Here is a 19,076-nt window from a genome sequence, read left to right on the forward strand (position 1 = left end):
TATAGAATGAGGCTGTATATTCTGCAGGATTTACATTTTTGGTAAACTCATTCAAAGAATTCAAGCTCTGCAAGCTGAGATAACATGCACTGCATTAATGCATTCACGCAATTTACCAGTAACCATGAGATAAATCAAAGTTCAGGAATATTCTTTTATCCCATTATTTTGCAAATCTATGTACACTACAAATTGTATGATTGAATCGGTCCAATATCACTGGTTTACTAACCTGACAGCTTATTATTCCAAATAGGAAACCTTCAATTTTGTTTGGAAATATTAAAGATTCTAAATACCAGCAAGAATTAGTCCTTACATTTAAAGAGCACCTGTCATTTCAGATCTATCATAGCAGCGCCTGTTAGTGGGCATCCACTCACCTGCTGCCGCCACGTCCATCACCTTGTTGTGTCACAGCCGCATCGCCAGCCGTCCCATTAAAGTGAATTGGACTGTCGGTGAGTCAACAGCGGGTTGGAGGAGGAAAGAGATGACAGTTGCTCTTTAAAAATTTTGAGTTGATTTAAATTAAGCCTTTTTACTGGTGATTTAAGGCCCCTTTCACATTTATGCGACGCGATTTTGCGGCGTGACTTTGACGCGACTTTGCCGCGATTTTGAAAGCAATGGCTATGGCTCAAAACGCAATCAAATTGTGGCAAAGTAGTGCAAGAACAACTTTGAAGTCGGCGCGACTTCAAAACGCTCTGATATGAATGGGGCTCATTGAAAATAATGGAAAACGACTTGTCATGCGATTTTGCGGTCCAAAATTGCGGGACAAGTCGCACTAGTGTGAAAGGGGCCTAAATTGACTTGATTTAAATCAAAATCCACCCTGCCAGCTACAACACAATGCAGCTATACACCGAGTATAGGGTCATTCCAGTGTATCTGATCTTCATCCTATAGCACCAACTGAGCGTGGACTGCACCTCTCATATATTAGATTACTGACCATACGAAAACCTCAGAAATTCTTTCCATATTGTTTACTGTAAATAATAAAGGACTTCCAAAGCTCGCACCAGTTTAAAGAACCAGATGCTTCTCTGCCAGGAAGCATTTAATTGATGTTTGGATATGAAATATCAAGAACGTATGCTGTCGAATGCCTGGCGTTACAGAACACTGCAGATAAGCCTCAGGCACATCTTCTTCCAATTACCTCCATACAAGGCATTTCACAGGCATTTTATAAAGGTCACAGAGACAGGTTAAAAGCACATCTGGGCAAGAAAATGATGTAAACTGGATTACATCCCCCGCATAGACAATGCAGCGTACCACAGCCATCAGAAAGGAACCGTCCTGCTCGTAGGCTGTGTTCTGCTCTCTGCGCTGGTAGAGTCCACCAATCAAAAGGATTAATCAGATCTGCAACATCCAGCAGGGTCAGGCACAGTCCACATACCTGTGGTATTGCTGGGATCGCCACACTCCTAATAGATGGGTGATTAAAGTCTTACTGCTGTGAGTCAGAGGGTACATTAATCTTTTTTGAGCAAAAAATAAAAAGATCTGCCTTCTATATGGAAAGAATAATTTGCAAAATACGGTACCAAAGCTGTTCATTTATTCTTAGAACAGTATATCCTGCCAACTCTCAACTTACTGTTCATTACAGCTCTATACGGTGAAGATTACCTAGCTGTACTAATCACCAAAAATATGGAACAGTAAAAAGAAGCTTGGAAGTTAGAGATTGAGAGGCAGGGCAGCGAAACAATCAAGTCTATAAATGGTATTTATTTCTACTTCTACTATAGCTGCACAAGCTCTTGAAGTATCCATTCTTTCCACGGAATGAGGAAATTGCTGCCATGGCAAAATTGAACGAGCCCTCTACAGCTATTGTCTGTAGAACGGCGGCGTACGCAGCGTTCCTTGTGGCTATTAGCAAAATTTTTATTACTTCATATTGGTCAAAATGGCCAGTTTATAAGTCTGTAAAAGGAAAATGGGGTAAGACAGGTAATAAATATAGAATGTATTGTTGTGCTTCCCTGTCTTACAATGTAGAAGTTGATCCTCTGAGCGTGGCCCATCAGGATGGGTGTATCTGGCCATATCTGTGCATGTACACAGCTCACCTGACTATGCATGCTTACAACAGGACACAAACAAAAGTCTTAAAGTGGTTGTAAACTTCAGTCATGAAATATGAACAAAGCATATCCGTCTATACTGTGTTACTTGTCTCTGTCCAGAGCACTTAGGCTCCATTCACACCTGGGCGTTTTCAGCTCCAAAAACGCTCAAAAGAAACGCTTCCAAAACGCCCAACAAGTAAAACCCCAATAATTTAAATGGCCCCTGTTCACATCTGAGCGTTTTGCAAAACGTCTGTAGCTGAAAAAAGTACATGAGCTTCTTTTTGGGCTGATTACCAGCGTTTTTGATAGATGTCAATGAAAAACGCCTGAAAAAATCGCGGTAAAAATCGCGGTAAAGATCGCGGTAAAAAACACTACGCTCAAGTGTGAATGCAGCCTGTGTCATTTCTGACTGCTGCCCCGTTCCTCTGCTATAAGCATAACTCAAGCATGACAAGTTTTCCCAGACACCAAGAAACAAATAGTGATGGGGAGGGCACATCTTATGATTGACAGCCTCAGCTATGTTCCTGTGTGAAGGGGGGTGTGTCCCTTCCCTCCAATCAGCTCTCAGAGCTCCCCTTACTGATGTAACTTCAGTTCTCCGCCCCCTGCTTTTTTAGAGCTGAGAGATCCTGTATATCAGGCATCACTAAATGGCGGACCGCGGTCCAGATCCGTACCCAGTTAATGTCTCATCTGGACCCCTGTGGTCCCACCCTTTAGAGTCGTTCTGCCCACAGCCATCACCACTGCCAGTCTCACAGAGCCAACAGCTGGAAGCAGGAAATCTATAGACAGAGGGCGGGGGCTATCCAAGTTAACAAGCAGGTGATTGGTTGCGAGGATACAGTGCGGTCATTGCACAAGCATGCGATTCAGACCTCTGCTGGAAGAATATTTTACTGACTGGACCTTTGTAAATTTTAATTCAATACCCCTGCTGTATAATATTATTATTATTATTATTATTATTATTATTATTATAGCGCCAGCAATTTACGCAGAGCTTTACAATATTAGAGGGAGACAGTACATATACAATATAATACAATACAAGAGGATTTAGAGGGCCCTGCTCAGAAGAGCTTACAATCTAATGGTATATATTCTGTCCTTTGAATGGGGAAAGACGGTTGCAGATGAACAGGTACAGCTTATGTAGGAGGATTTGTTTAGTCTCTGTGTATCACCTAAAGCCAGTCACTTCACTGTGTATATGTAAGGGTTTACAACTAATTTAACTTAACATTAAACTCAATGCAACCATGTGATATTTATCATAAGCCAACATAAGCAAACAATATCACCAGCAGTGTATAGATCAGATGAAAATATAATTGGCAGATACATTTTTCGCCTCTTTATACTGTGGTTTTGTGACCAGGTTGTACTTGCTCCTCCCTGCATGGTGATACCGTATTGATGGTCAGAGTAGGCAGGAGACATCTGGCGAAAACCGCATCACTGCAGAAACATGACTGTTTTCCCATGTCTACACAAACCTGATTGGTGCTGTGGTGGTAACGTGTGTGTAGAGAAGAAAGGATGTGGAGCAGCCAACGGGGAAGAAGAAGAAGACTATCAATCAAAGCTGCCCAATGCAGATAACGTGAGTTGGAGAGCGAGGGGAGGGAGCAGAAGTTAGTCAACCTCCTGGAGTCGCCCTATAATCTGATGAAAAGAGTCATGTGGGGCGACTGCCAGAGGAGAAAGGTGGAAGTGAAGGCTTCTCAGTAGGAAACTTGCGGAGTGGCAACGCAGCAGCCAGAGGATCGCCTGCAAAAGCGTTGCCACTGACAATAGAAACATGCACTAAATCAGTAAGGGCTCTTTCACACGGTCCGCCTCCATAGGCAGATCCATGCTGCTCTGCGGGGATCGGTCCGCCGATCCCCGCTGAGCCGGCGGATGATAGCTCCGTCTCCGCTTGCAGTTCGGAGAGAGAGGTGTCACAGCCCCTGCTGCTCTCTATGGGGGATCGGATGAGAGTGGACCGCTTGTCCGCTCTCATCCGATCCGTTCCCTGAACGGATAGAAGAATAGGGTTTCCATCCGTCCGGATTGCACTGACAGGATCGGATGCGGATGGCAGCGGGTGTCAGCGGACATGTCTCCGCTGACATCAGCTGCTCCATAGGGCTGAATGGGGCATCCGATCAGATCCGCCTAAAAAACTGACAGGCAGATCTGATCGGAGCGCCCGTGTGAAAGAGCCCTAAGGCCCCTTTCGATCAGGCGGACCGTTCAGATCCACCTGTCCGTTTTTTTGGCGGATCTCAACGGTCCCCCCATGCATCTCTATGGGGCATCGGATGTCAGCGGAGACATGTCCGCTGACACCCGATCCGTCAAATCTGGACGGATGGAATCCCTATTTATTTTACATCCGTCCAGCGGATTGGATGAGAACGGACCGACGGTCCGTTCCCATCAGATTCCCCCATAGAGATGTATGGGGCTCTGACAGCTGTGTCTCCGCACACAGCGCGGAGAACAGCTGTCATTCTCCTGTTCAGCGGGGGGATCGGCGGATCGATCCCCCGCTGAGATAAACTGAGTCCGTCCGACGGACATCCTGTGTGAAAGAGCCCTAAGATTGACCAGGTAATTACTACTAATAAAAACATAAATGATGGAGAGGTTAGGCAAATATATATAGAGATCATACTTTGAAACACAATGACACACTAAATGGGGGGGTTTACTGGCTCCTAAATCCCTTGGTGTGCTAAGAGGCTTGGCACCTGACTGTAAAATACCAGCCCTAAACTACTCCAAAATGTTTACTTTCCACCTAATAAAAGCGGCCTCATGACACCTCTCTGTTAAAGAGCCTGGAGGACATGTCCAGCAAGTTGGCAACTTGGTTTCAAACACAACTCCAAACAGTCATCAGCGCAAGAGAAAGCAAACTGTCTTGTACATTACCTTGGCTAGTGTCCCAGTCCTGGCAGTGCCACTTTTCACTTAATCGCATAGTAGTTTCCTTTACAGAGGCACGGAGTTCAATGTAACAGAAGGGGGGAAAAAATCCAAGGAATAGGACGTCTTCTTTCTCTTTGGGAAGTTGCTGAAAGTTCCTCCTTCACCTCCTCCTCTTTCCTTTTGGCGTCAACTCCTCAGTCACAGAGGCACATTCCAAGCTGGGGGAGAATTTACAGTCCGATCAGCATACAGAGAAAAAGAAAGAGCGAGAGAGGAAAAAAAAATCCCCATGTGCCTCTCATGCAACAGGAATGCTCCAGGCAAGGCCAGCCCAGCAGTTTCTTTGGTTTTTAAGCATGCTGTGCACAGATGACAACAGGGCAAAAATGTCAATAGAAATCTCTTACCAACAGTTAGGAAGGGCCTTGTCTAATTGGCTGTTGAAGAGAATGTTAATAGGTCACATGTGAACGTATTGATTTAGTGGGTTAGAAGCCATCACTAATATTATTATTAGAAATTTTATACAGGATTCATATAGCGGCATGAGGGCAGAGAGTGAAGTTACAATACATCAATCAGAGGGCGCTGCTCATTACATATTTAAAGCGGAGTTCCAGCCATTTACTCACCTGTCCAACGGTCCAGCGATGCGGCCGCCGGAAGCCTCGATCCTCTCCCTCGGCGCCGGCATCACTGCTGTGGGCACCCGGCTGTTACAGTTTGCGGCTTCACAGCCGGGTACCCACTGCGCATGCGCGAGTCGCGCTGCGCGCCGTGATTGGCCGGCAATCTTCTGGGACCTCTGACGTGTCCCAGAAGATTGCAGGGAGGGAGGGGGAGAGGAGAACTTCCGCTCAGGGCGCCGCGGCGCTCCGAGCGGAAGTGGGAGCGGGTACCTGTCAAAACTAGGTACCCGCTCCCCCCCCCCCAAAAAATGACATGCCAAATGTGGCATGTCGGGGGGTCAGGACTCCCTAAAGCGGAAGTTCCACTTTTGGGTGGAACTCCGCTTTAATCCATTAAAAAATAACAGATGTAAAAGAATCGGCATAAGCCTTATTTACTGAAGAAAAACGCAGCAAACCATAAAAGCAAATTTATTCCAGTAAGATCTAGCATTACAATCAAATACTGTATTTTCTGTCGTATAAGACTACTTTTGAACCTCAAAAAAATCCCCCCAAAAATGGGGGGTCGTCTTATACGCCGAGTATAATATCTCCAAGGTAACCTAAGTATAAGTATTACTGGTAGATGTAATCTCTCAAGACGCTGGCTGTGTGGGAATCCTGTACCGGTATACCGTATGTACCTTAGCTTCGGCTACATACAGTGTACCGCGCTGAGCCAATCAGGGAGAGCGATGTATTCTATTATTGAATGCAAAGCCTGCTCGGATTGGCGGAGTAACATTAGCCCGCCTCTCTGACTCTGCTAATCCGAGCAGGCTTTGCAATCAATAATAGAATACAATCGCTCACTGTGATTGGCTCAGCGCGGTATACTGTATGTAGCCGAAGCACGGAGATTACATCTACTGGTAATACTAAGGGTACCTTGGAGATATTATGAGAGATTACATGTATTACAGTACTAGGGTACCTTGGAGATCTATGAGAAATCTGATGTTTTTCAATGATGTTGCCTTGCTTCGGAAGGGGGGTAGTCTTATACGGCAAGTATAGCCCAAAACCTATGTTTTAACTTGAAAATTAGGGGGGTCGTCTTATACGCCGGAAAATACAGTAATTGTTCTAAGTGGTATCAACTCATTCCTTCTTTAAACAGGAATTCTGATAACTGTAATCGAATGATAAATGTTATTTAGGACACAGGAATTCGAGTTATATTGCTAATGTGCTTTGTTTTATGTTGGGAGGGTTTCACAGAAGCAATACAGTTACATTCAGGACAGTATGACTTACACAGCATGGGTGCTCAACCTGTGGACCTCCAGCTGTTGTGGACCTACAAGTCCCATGGAGCATTGCAAGGCTGACAGTTACAAGCATGACTCCCAGATGCAGAGGCATTATGGGATTTGTAGTTCCACTACAGCTTGTGGGCCCCAGGTTAAGCACCCATAATCTACAGTATGTCCACTCCTACAAACCCCCTAGAATCAATGGATGTACCCCATGCTGGCCCCTCTATCACATTCACGTTAACAGTAGGGATGCCCACATTCCAGTAAAGCATGCCCCCTGCATCATGTTCACAAGTCATGACTTCTTCAGAGTTGTATGACCCCCACCACAATACGCATGGCACATTCCAGTATATAATGGCACTTCTCCAGCTTCATGCCAACTCTGTACTGGAAGCCAGGGCTAAATACCACATTTTTTGCCACAGTACATTGGAGCACTATATATGCTATCCCTAGGTACAGTACATAGAACTTTTCCAGAATTGCATACTACCCCTAGGTACAGTACATAGCACTTTTCCAGAACAATATACTACCCCTAGGTACAGTACAGAGCACCTTTCCAGAACGATATACTACCCCCTAGGTACAGTACATAATAGCACTTTTCCAGAATGATATACTAGCCCTAGGTACAGTACATAGCACTTTTCCAGAACAATATACTACCCCTAGGTACAGTACAGGGCACTTTTCCAGAACGATATACTACCCCTAGGTACAGTACATAATAGCATTTTTCCAGAACAATATACTAGCCCTAGGTACAGTACATAGCACTTTTCCAGAATGATATACTACCCCTAGGTACAGTACATAGCACTTTTCCAGAACAATATACTACCCCTAGGTACAGTACAGGGCACTTTTCCAGAACGATATACTACCCCTAGGTACAGTACATAATAGCACTTTTCCAGAATTATATACTACCCCTAGGTACAGTACATAGCACTTTTCCAGAACAATATACTACCCCTAGGTACAGTACATAGCACTTTTCCAGAACGATATACTACCCCTAGGTACAGTACATAATAGCATTTTTCCAGAACGATATACTAGCCCTAGGTACAGTACATAGCACTTTTCCAGAACAATATACTACCCCTAGGTACAGTACAGGGCACTTTTCCAGAACGATATACTACCCCTAGGTACAGTACAGGGCACTTTTCCAGAACGATATACTACCCCTAGGTACAGCACATAGCACTTTTCCAGAATGATATACTACCCCTAGGTACAGTACATAGCACTTTTCCAGAACAATATACTACCCCTAGGTACAGTACAGGGCACTTTTCCAGAACGATATACTACCCCTAGGTACAGTACATAATAGCACTTTTCCAGAATTATATACTACCCCTAGGTACAGTACATAGCACTTTTCCAGAACAATATACTACCCCTAGGTACAGTACATAATAGCATTTTTCCAGAACGATATACTACCCCTAGGTACAGTACATAATAGCATTTTTCCAGAACGATATACTAGCCCTAGGTACAGTACATAGCACTTTTCCAGAACAATATACTACCCCTAGGTACAGTACATAGCACTTTTCCAGAACAATATACTACCCCTAGGTACAGTACATAATAGCATTTTTCCAGAACGATATACTACCCCTAGGTACAGTACATAATAGCATTTTTCCAGAACGATATACTAGCCCTAGGTACAGTACATAGCACTTTTCCAGAACAATATACTACCCCTAGGTACAGTACAGGGCACTTTTCCAGAACGATATACTACCCCTAGGTACAGTACAGGGCACTTTTCCAGAACGATATACTACCCCTAGGTACAGTACATACCACTTTTCCAGAACGATATACTACCCCTAGGTACCCTACATAGCACTTTTCCGGAAGTGCTGTCCTTTTCAGCACTGCATGCCATCTCTATGGAACGGTGTTGTCATCTACACAGTGATTAGTGTCCTCTCTAGAACTACATATCTTCTACTCATGGTAGAATTGTACACACCCTGTCCACAATGTCCACAGTTCAGCTACATTATCACACCGCATTCCAGTCCTACCTACAACCCCTCAACTTCCATTCACCTCTACATACTCCACTACAGTGCCCAATGGCCACAATGCCCTCTATTGATGCAACCACTATTCTAGAGCTCCATGTCACTTCTCCGCTGCTCTATGGCACCACTACCATGATGGGTATACTGAATACCATGCTTTAGGGCTCCATTCCTCCTATCTCTCTAGGCCACCATGCCCTCTTTTCAGCACTGCAGGAAATCAATAGATCTACAAGCCCATCTCTTCAGAGCCACATACAATCTTTATAGAAGTACATGCCCATTCTCTAGTACCACATGCCATCTCTCTATACCTACTTGCTGTTTTTCCAGTGAAACATGCCCCCTCCCTAGAACTCTAAGTCTTCTCTTTAATGACACATCTCTAGAACTTCAAGACCTCTTTATCTAGTGCCACATGCAACCTCTCTAGAACTTCATGCCATCTTTCTAGTGCTGCATGCAACTTCTCTAGAACTACATGTCCCCTCCCTAGAGCTAAATACTCTCTCTCTAGAACGCCATACTTTCTCTTTAGTGCCGTATGCCACCTTCCTAGAAAAACAGGGCTACGTGTCAACTCCCGAGAACAAACATGCTCTCTCTGGTGCCACAAGCCACCTCTTTAGAACTACATGCCCTCTCCTGAATACCATATGCCCCCTCTCTAGAACTACATACCCTCACCCTAGATCTGTATGCCCCTTTCTAGATCTACATACCCTCTCCCTAGATCCTACATGCCCTCTCTCCCTAGATCCAACACGCCCCCTCACTAGATCCTACTGGCCCTGCTCTAGATCCTACATGCCCCCTCCCTACACCCCCCTCTCTAGATCCTACATGCCATGCCGCCTCCCTACATCCTTCATGCCCCCTTTCTAGATCCTACTTGCCCCCTCCTTACATACTTCATGCTCCTACTCTAGATCCTCCATGCCCCTTCTCTGGATCCTCCATGCCCCTTCCCTGGATCCTCCATGCCCCTACTTTAGATCCTTCATGCCCCCTCCCTACATGCCCCCTCTCTACTTCCTCCATGCCCCTACTTTAGATCCTACATGCCTCCTCTCTACATCCTACATGCCCCTTCTGTGGATCCTGCATGCCCCTACTTTAGATCCTCCATGCCCCTACTTTAGATCCTTCATGCCCCCTCTCTACTTCCTGCATGCCCCTACTTTAGATCCTACATGCCCCCTTTCTAGATCCGCATGCCCCCACCCTAGTACTCCATGCCCAGTCTACATTCCTTCCTCCCGGTGTAGAGCAGTACACAGTACCCCCAGAACCCCGGACCCGCCGTACAGTGGAGCTCCTGTCCCCGGTGTGGTGCGCCCTATATGTGCACACGTGTGCCCGGGGTGCGGGAAGCGCCATTACCTGTGTCCGGCCTTCTCTCCGCTCGGCTCCCCGGGTCTCCGCTCTCCCCCCACAAGCGGTACATACGGCAGGACGGACTTGGACGTTCACCGCATTGTTTGCATTCCATTGCGGTCACGTGTTCCGGGCTGCCTGCGTCATCTCTCCACCAGCCAACAATTGGATGAGGCTGCCGCGGGGCGTGGCTAAAGCAGAGCTGACTCTGAGTCTGTTCTGACTCTGAGTATCATGGAATCCAGAGACTGGGTTTTCCAGGGCGAGATATTGTATTGGGAGAGAGAGGCTGTACTGAGAGATATTTACTGGGAGAGAGGCTGTACTGGGAGAGATATTCTTCTGAGAGAGATATTTACTGGGAGAGATATTGTACTGGGAGAGATATTCTTCTGAGAGAGAGATTTACTGGGAGAGATAATGTACTGGGAGAGATATTCTTCTGAGAGAGAGATTTACTGGGAGAGAGACTGTACTGGGAGAGAGACTGTACTGGGAGAGAGACTGTACCGGGAGAGAGACTGTACCGGGAGAGAGACTGTACCGGGAGAGAGACTGTACTGGGAGAGATATTTACTGGGAGAGAGACTGTACTGGGAGAGATATTTACTGGGAGAGAGACTGTACTGATAGAGAGGCTGTATTGGGAGAGTGGATGTACTGGGATAGAGGCTGTACTGGGCAGGATTTGCACTGGGACAGTGGTTGCACTGGGAGAAGGGCCATACTGGGAGAGTGGTTGTACTAGGTGAGAGATCGTTCTGGGAGAATGGCTGTACTGGGAGAGTGGTTGTACTAGGTGAGAGATCGTTCTGGGAGAATGGCTGTACTGGGAGAGTGGCTGTAATGAAAGAGAGGTTTTACTGGGAGTTAGGCTGTACTAGGAGAGAGGCTGTTTTGGGAGAGTGTCCGTACTGGGAGAGAGACTGTACCGGGCAAGATATTGTACTGGGGGAGAGGTTGTACTAAGCAAGATATTGTACTGGGAGAGTGGTTGCACTAATAAAGAGAATGTACTGGGAGAATGGTTGTTCTGGGAGAGAGACTGTAATGGAAGAGAGCTTTTACTGGGGGTGAGGCTGTACTGGGAAAGAGGCTGTATTGGGAGAATGGCCGTACTGGGAGAGAGGCTGTACTGGGCAAGATATTGTTCTGGGAGAAAGGTTGTACTAGGGGAGATATTGCACTGAGAAAGAGACTGTAGTGGGAGAATGGTTGTACTGGGGGAGAGGCTGTACTGGGAGAGTGGTTGCACTGAGTGAGAGACTGTACTGGGAGAGTGGTTGTACTGAGGGAGATGCTGTACTGGAATAGTGGTTGTACTGGGGAAAAGGCTGTACTGGGAGAGAGGCCGTACTGAGAGAGAGAGAGACTGTAACGGAAGAGAAGCCATACTGGGAGAATGGTTGCACTGGGAAAGAGGCTGTACTGGGAGAGTGGTTTTACTGAGAGATAGGGTGTACTGAGAGAGAGGCTGTACTAGGGGAGTGGCTGTTCTGGGAGAGTGGTTGTAGTGGGAGAATGGCCATACTGGGAGATAGGGTGTACTGGGAGAGAGGCTGTACTAGGGGAGTGGCAGTTCTGGGAGAATGGTTGTACTGAGAGAGAGATTGTACTGGGAGAGTGGTTGTACTTGAAGAGAGACTGTACTGTACTGGTACTTGCAGTCACGTATTCCGGGCTGCCTGAATCATCTCCCTGCCAGCCAACAAAGGAGGGCTGAGTGTGTTCTGAGTATCATGGAATCCAGGGACTTGTCTTACAGGGTGAGATATTGTACTGGGAGAGAGGCTGTATTGGAGGAGAGGCTGTATTGGGAGACTGGTCATTCTGGAAAAGTGGTTGTACTGGGTGGGATATTGTACTGGGAGAATGGTTATATTAGGAGAGTGGTTGTACTGGAAGAATGGTTGAACTGGGAGAATGGCCGTACTAGGAAAGTGATTGTACTAGGGAGAGGCTGTACTGGTGGGAAAATGGCCCTACTGGGGGAGTGGTTATACTGGGGAGAAACCATACTGGGGGACAGGCCGCACTAAGAGAGTGGTCGTACTAGGAGGGTGGCCGTACTGAGAGAAAGATTGTAATGGAAGAGAGGTTTTATGGGGGGGTAAGGCTGTACTGGTAGAGAGGCTGTTTTGGGAGAGTGGTTGTACTGAGTGAGAGATGGTACTGGGAGAGAGACTGTAACAGAAGAGAGGTTTTACTGGGGGTGAGGCTGTACTGGGTGAAAGGTTGTACTAGGTGAGATGTTGTACAGGGAAAGTGGTTCTACTGGGGTAGAGGCTGTACTGGGAGAGTGGTTGTACTGAGAAAGAGACTGTACTGGGAGAATGACCATGCTGGGAGAATGTTTGTACTGGCCGGGGAAGAGGCTGTACTGGGAGAGTGGTTGTACACGGAAAGTGGTTGTACTGGGGGAGAGTCCTTATTGGGGGAGAGGCCATACTGGGAGAGTGGTTGTACTAAGAGAGAGAGACTGTAATGGGAGAATGGTTGTACTAGGGGAGTGACCGTACTGGGAGAATTGTTGTACAGGGGGAGTGGCTGCGCTGAGAGGGAGACTGTACTGGGAGAGTGGCCATGTTGGGAGAATAGTCGGGAGGGAAGCTGTACTGGAGGAGTGGCCCTTCTGGGAGAATGGTTGTACTTGGGGGGGGGGGGGGTTTGTACTGGTAGAATGGTTGTACTGGGAGAGAGGGTGTACTAGGGGAATGATTCTACTGGGAGAGTGGCTGTAGTGTGACAGAGGCTGGTTGTACTGAGAGAGACTGTAATGGAAGAGAGGTTTTACTGAGGGTGAGGTTGTACTGAGAGAGAGACTGTACTGGAAGAATGGTTTTACTGGGAGAGAGGCCATACTGGGGGAGTGGCTGTACTGGGAGAGTGGTTGTATTGGGGGAGAGACTGTACTGGGAGAATGGTTGTACTTGGAAAGAGACTGTAACGGAAGGGAGGTTTTAATGGGGGTGAGGCTATATTGGGAGAGTGGTTGTACTAGGGGAATGGCCGTACTGGGAGAATGGTTGTACTGGGGGAGAGGCTGTACTAGGGGAGTGGCAGTACTGGAAGAATGGTTGCACTGGGGGAGTGGTTGTACTAAGAGAGAGACGGTACTGGGAAAGAGACTGTACCGGAAGGGAGGTTTGAATAGGGGTGAAGCTGCATTGGGAGAATGGTTGTACTGGGGGAGAGGCAGTACTGGGGGAGTGCCTGTGCTGGGAGAGTGGTTCTATTGAGAGAGAGAGAAACTGTACTGGGAGAATGCGTGTACTGGGTGAGAGGTTGTACTGGGGGAGAGGCTGTACTAGAGGGTGGTTGTACTGAGAGAGAGACTTACTGGGAGAGTGATTGTACTAGAAAAATGGCTGTATTGAGAGAATGGTTGTACTGGGAGAGAGGCTGTATTGGGGGAGTGGCTGTACTGGGAGAATAGTTGTACCGGGGAAGAGGCTGTCCTGGGAGATTGGCCGTACAGGGAGAATGGTTGTACTGGGATAGTGGTTTTCCTGGGAGAGTGGTTGTACTGAGGGAGAGGCTGTCCTGGGGGGAGTGGCAGTACTGGGAGAATGGTTGTACTGGGGGAGTGGCTGTACTGGGAGAGTAGTTGTACTGGGAGAGAGAGAGAAACTTTACTGAGAAAGTAGTTGTATTGGGAGACTGGCCATACTGGGCAAGAGGCTGTACTAGAGGAGTGGCCATACTGGGAGAATGATTGTACTGGGGTAGAGGCAGTACAGGGAAAGTGGTTGTAGTGGGAGAGAGGCTGTACTGGGAGAGAGACTGTACTGGGAGATTGGTTGTACTGGGAGAGAAACTGTAATCAAAGAGAGGTTTTACTGGGGGTGAGGCTGTACTGGGAGAGATGCTGTATTGGGGGACTAGTTGTACTGAGAGTGAGACTGTAAGGAGAGAGTGTTTTTACTGACAGAGAGACTGTACTGGGAAAATTGTTGTACTGGGAAAGAGACTGTAACTGAAGGGAGATTTTATTGGTGGTGAGGCTGTATTGGGAGAGTGGTTGTACTAGGATAGAGGCTGTACTAGTGGAATGGTTATACTGGAAGAGAAGCTATACAGGGGAATTGGTTGTACTGGGAGAGTGGCTGTACTGGGAGAGAGGCTGTACTTGAAGGGAGGTTTTAATGGGGGTGAGGCTGTATTGGGAGAGTGGTTGTACTGAAAGAATGACCATACTGGGAGAGAGGCTGTACTAGGAGATTGGTTGTACTGATAGAGATACTGTAATGGAAGAGAGGTTTTAATGAGGGTGAGGCTGTATTGGGAGAATGGTTGTACTGAGAGAGAGAGAGAGACTGTACTGAGAGAGAGACTGTAATTGAAGAGAGGTTTTACTGGGAGAGTGGCCGTACAGGGAGAGTGGCCGTACTGGGAGAATGGTTGTACTGTGATAGTGGCGGTACTGGGAGAATGGTTGTTCTCGGAGAGAGACTGTACTGGAAGAGTGGTTGTACTGAGAGAGTGACTGTACTGGGAGAGAGACTGTAACGGAAGTGAGGTTTTACTTGAGGTGAGGCTGTACTGGGAGAGAGGCTGTACTTGGAGAGAGGCTGTATTGAGAAAGTGGCTGTAATGGGTAAGAAACACACACACAAAAAAAATACAGCCTCCTCCCAGCTCCCGTACAAAAAGAGTCCCTGTCGGCTTTCGCTACATTTTTAGTGTAGCACCAGTCTTATGGGGCCGACTGGGCTTGGGGGCAGGATCCAAGAGGCAAAGCGGCCGCACTGCTGCTTGCTGGTATGATAATACTGGCCGGTGAGAACTTACGGATGAACCGCTGGTCTGGGCTGGTAGCAGCCGCCAGTACCAAGTGTGGCACTGGCAGCCTAGCACTGCAGCCTAATGCTCTGCCTACCCTTGGGTAGGCATCCTTGGGAGGAAGTTACAATATGTAACTTCCTCTCGTCTTGGGCTCTGTGTCCACAGCGCAGAGAAGAGAGAAGGAAAGCCCCCAGACAGGTATGGTATCATTTCAGTATAATAATTTCATTTATTTAAACATCCTTCATGGATTTTTTCTCCTTGTACTCATATCTTATAAGGCATTTGGACTTGTGTTTGCTGTCACTGATTATTTCACTTATTTGACCTATTAGACAAATAAGTGAAATAATCCTATGATTACAATCAGTGGCAGCAAACACAAGTCCCAAAATCGTACAATATAGGAGTAATCTTTCTAATCAAGTGAGATAAGGCTGCACTGATGGGCACTGATAAGGCTGCACTGATGGGAACTGATAAGCTGCACTGATGGGGACTAATAGGCTGCACTGATTGACACTAATAGACTGCACTGAGGGACAATAATGAGGTGACACTGATAGGCTGCACTGATAAGCACTGATGAGATTGTACTGATTGGCACTGATAAGCTGCATTGATAGGCACTATATAGGCAACACTCATGAGGCGGTACTGATGGCCACAGATGAGGCGGCACTGGTGGCCCCTGATGAGGCCGCACTGATGGGCACTCATGAGGCAGAACTGATGAGCCTGCACTAATAGGCTGCACTGGTAGCCTCTGATAAAGCTGCACTGATGAGGCCGCACACTTTTCATTATTTTATTTGATGATTATTATCTCCTAAAATAATAGATAAAGCATTTGAAACGGTATACAAAACAACTAAATATACAAGTAGGCACCTAGTATGCAGTTTTAATGTACAGAGAGGAAGAAGTGGAGCTATAAGAGGAAAAGGTGGAGCCTAAAAATGAAGGGGTGTGTTTTTCAGATGACAGGGCGAGTATTAAACATCAAGGGATGTGGTCTTGACAGGAAGGGGGTGTACATGTTTAGTTAGGCCTAGGACAGCACAAAACCTAAATACACCACTGACTGGGGGTGAAGCTTTACTGGGAGGGTGGCTGTAATGGGAAAGATGTTTTCCTGGGAGAGAGGCTGTACTGGGAGAGGGACTGTACTGAAAGAAAATTGTACTAGGGGAGATATTGTACTGAATGAATGGCCGTATGGGGAGCGTGGTTATACTGGGTGAGAGGCTATACTGGGAGAGGGACTGTACTGGAAGAAAGTTGTACTGGGAGGAAGGTTATACTGGGGGAGATGTTGTACTGAATGAATGGCTGTATGGGGAGCGTGGTTGTACTGGGAGAGGGACTGTACTGGAAGAAAGTTGTACTGGGAGGAAGGTTTTACTGGGGGAGATGTTGTACTGAGTGAATGGCTGTATGGGGAGAGAGACTGTACTGGAAGAAAGTTGTACTGGGAGGAAGTTTGTACTGAGGGAGATGTTGTACTGAGTGAATGGCTGTATGGGGAGCGTGGTTGTACTAGAAGAGAGGCTGTCAAGCCAGAGGGATATTACTTTCGGTGTGGAAGGGCTTCACGACTGCCCAAATCTCTTTTTCCCCTCTCCATCTCTCTCAATCTCAATCTCCCCCTCTCTCTCTCTCCCCCCTCTTCCTCTCTCACCCCCTCCTTTACCACCCTTCTCTCTCTCACTCCCCCTTCTCCCCATCTCTTTGACTCTCTACCCCTCTCTCTCACCTCACTTTTTCTTACTCACCCCTTCTCCCTCTTTATCTCTCTTATCCCCTTTCTATCTCACCCCACACTATCTCCCCCCTATTTCTCTTTTACCCCCTCTCTCACCCCCTCTCTCTCTCACACCACTCCCCTCCTCTCTCTCTCACCCCCTCTCTCACTTCCCCCTCTCTCTCTTTCACTCCCCTCTCTCCCCCATCCTCTCTATTTCCGCCCCTCTTTCTCGCTCTCCATCTCACCCCCTTCTCTCTCTCCCTCTTTCTCTATTACCCCCCTCTATCTCACCCCCCTCTCCCCCTTCTCTCTCTCTCACCTCACTCTCTCACCCCCTTCTCTCTTCCCCTCTTTCTCTATCACCCCCCTCTCCCTCCCCCTCTACCCCTCTTTCTTTCTCCCCCCTCTAACTCCCCCTTTCATCCCATATCTCTCCCCCTCTCTATCTCACCCCCTCTCTCTTTCACACTCCCTCACCTCACTCTCTTCTCCCTCTTTCTCTATCACCCCCCTCATCCCCTTTCTCTCTCACCCCCTCCTCTCTCCCCCCTCTCCCTCTTACACCACTCCCTCTCTCTCTCACCCCCCTCTTTCTCACCCCTCTCTTACCCCCCTCGCTCTCACCCCCCTTCCCCCTTCACATCCTCTCCCTCCCCCCTCGTTCTCTCTCACCTCACTCTCTCTCCCTCTTTCTCTATCACCCCCTCTCTCTCTCCCCATCTTCCCTCTCTCAATCTCCCCCACCCCTCTATCACTTACCCTCTTTCTCTCTCACCCCACTCCCTTCTCTCTCAACCCCCCCTTGTTTCTCTCTCTCTCATCCCCTCTCTTTCCCCCTCTCTCACCTCACTCTCTCACCCCTTTCTCTCTCTCACCTCACTCTGTCTCACCCCTTTCTCTCTCTCCCTTTTTCTCTATCACCCCCTCTCTCTCTCTCTTTTCCATCCCCTCGCTCACACCCTCTCTCTCCCACACACCCCTCTTTCTCTCCCCCGCTTTCTCTCACCCTTCTCTCTCTCACCACCCTTCTCTCGCTCTCATTCCCTCTCTCTCTCTTTCACCCCCTCTCTCTTTCCCCTCTCTCTCACCCCCCCCCTCTCTCACCTCACCCTCTCTCTCTCACCTCCTCTCACCCACTCCATCTTACCCCCCCTTTCTCCTTTCTCTTGTTCCCCTCTCTCAACCGCCTGTCACTGTCACCCGTGTCTCTCTCAGCCCCCCTTACCCCCTCTCTCTCTCTCACCCCCCCACACCCCCTCTCTCTCTCACCCCCCCACACCACCTCTCTCTTTCAACCACCCCTCACTCCCTCCCTCACCCACCCCCCCTCTCTACACAAGGCAATTAACCTCTTAGTCATCTGGCATCTTTATTGCACTATCTTACAAGCAGGTGCTACCTACAGCCCCCAAACACCACACCCAATGTTCACCGCAGCACACGTGCCACACTTTTTTCTCTGATATTAGGGCCCTCGCACACATGATCTCGCACACAGGCTCACTGCTTTTATAAAATGCCCCAGGTGGCATCATAAAGATGGCTGCCACACAGTAGCCATCCTTAAACCTGGACGTGCCCAATGGCTTCTACAGAAAGAAACTGGGAACTTCCATGCAGGCTATGCTGCGGAAAAATATTGAAATGCTCTCTCTATGCAGCTGAGCTGCAATTTGTAGGTGGGGCTTGATGTGGGTGTGGCTTGAGTGGGGACACAGGGGGCCCCATGATCTCCGATTGCCCGGGGGCCCCATGAGTTGTCAGTCCGCCCCTGGCTCTAGGCACACTACAAATCTTATAGTCCACCTTGGGAGCAAGCAAGAGAGGGTGGCTACATTCCTACATACAGTGGGACAATGTAGGACGAATGTAGCCACCCTCTAACAGGAAGTCAAGTCACAGTAACAAAGGAATCTTGAGGCGGATGAGATCAATAGAAGGTGCTTTTTGGAGTTAAGAACACACACTTGATTTGATTTTTATTTAAATCAGTGTTCAGTGTCACTTTAAAGCTTATGTAAGATTTTGGTGGCTGGGTTTTGCACCCTGGGTTGTCATTAGTCAGTTTTTCACTTATAGCTAAGTCGTTACAATCGCCCACGGAGCAGGTTCCATTGTTTGTATTTTGTTACTAAGCCAGCACCACTGTT

General features: G+C 47.7%; 1 protein-coding gene across 2 annotated transcripts in view; it reads right to left on the reverse strand.

Moving 5' to 3' along the window:
• LATS2 (large tumor suppressor kinase 2) overlaps positions 1-10,521 on the reverse strand; it is a 93,021-nt gene extending 82,500 nt beyond the window's left edge. Inside the window, exons 1-2 of one of the 2 annotated variants that reach the window (XM_082245245.1) lie at positions 10,401-10,514; positions 5,031-5,245 (exon numbers count right to left, since the gene is read on the reverse strand). The gene's annotated coding sequence lies outside the window, so the exon portion shown is untranslated. Of the gene's footprint in view, positions 1-5,030; positions 5,246-10,400 lie in introns of both variants that reach the window. The other variant, XM_082245246.1, reaches the window with a different exon arrangement.
• Positions 10,522-19,076: the final 8,555 nt, after the last annotated feature.

This window comes from Pelophylax lessonae (genome assembly GCF_965119305.1).
Source record: "Pelophylax lessonae genome assembly, chromosome: 2".
NCBI lineage: Eukaryota > Metazoa > Chordata > Amphibia > Anura > Ranidae > Pelophylax > Pelophylax lessonae.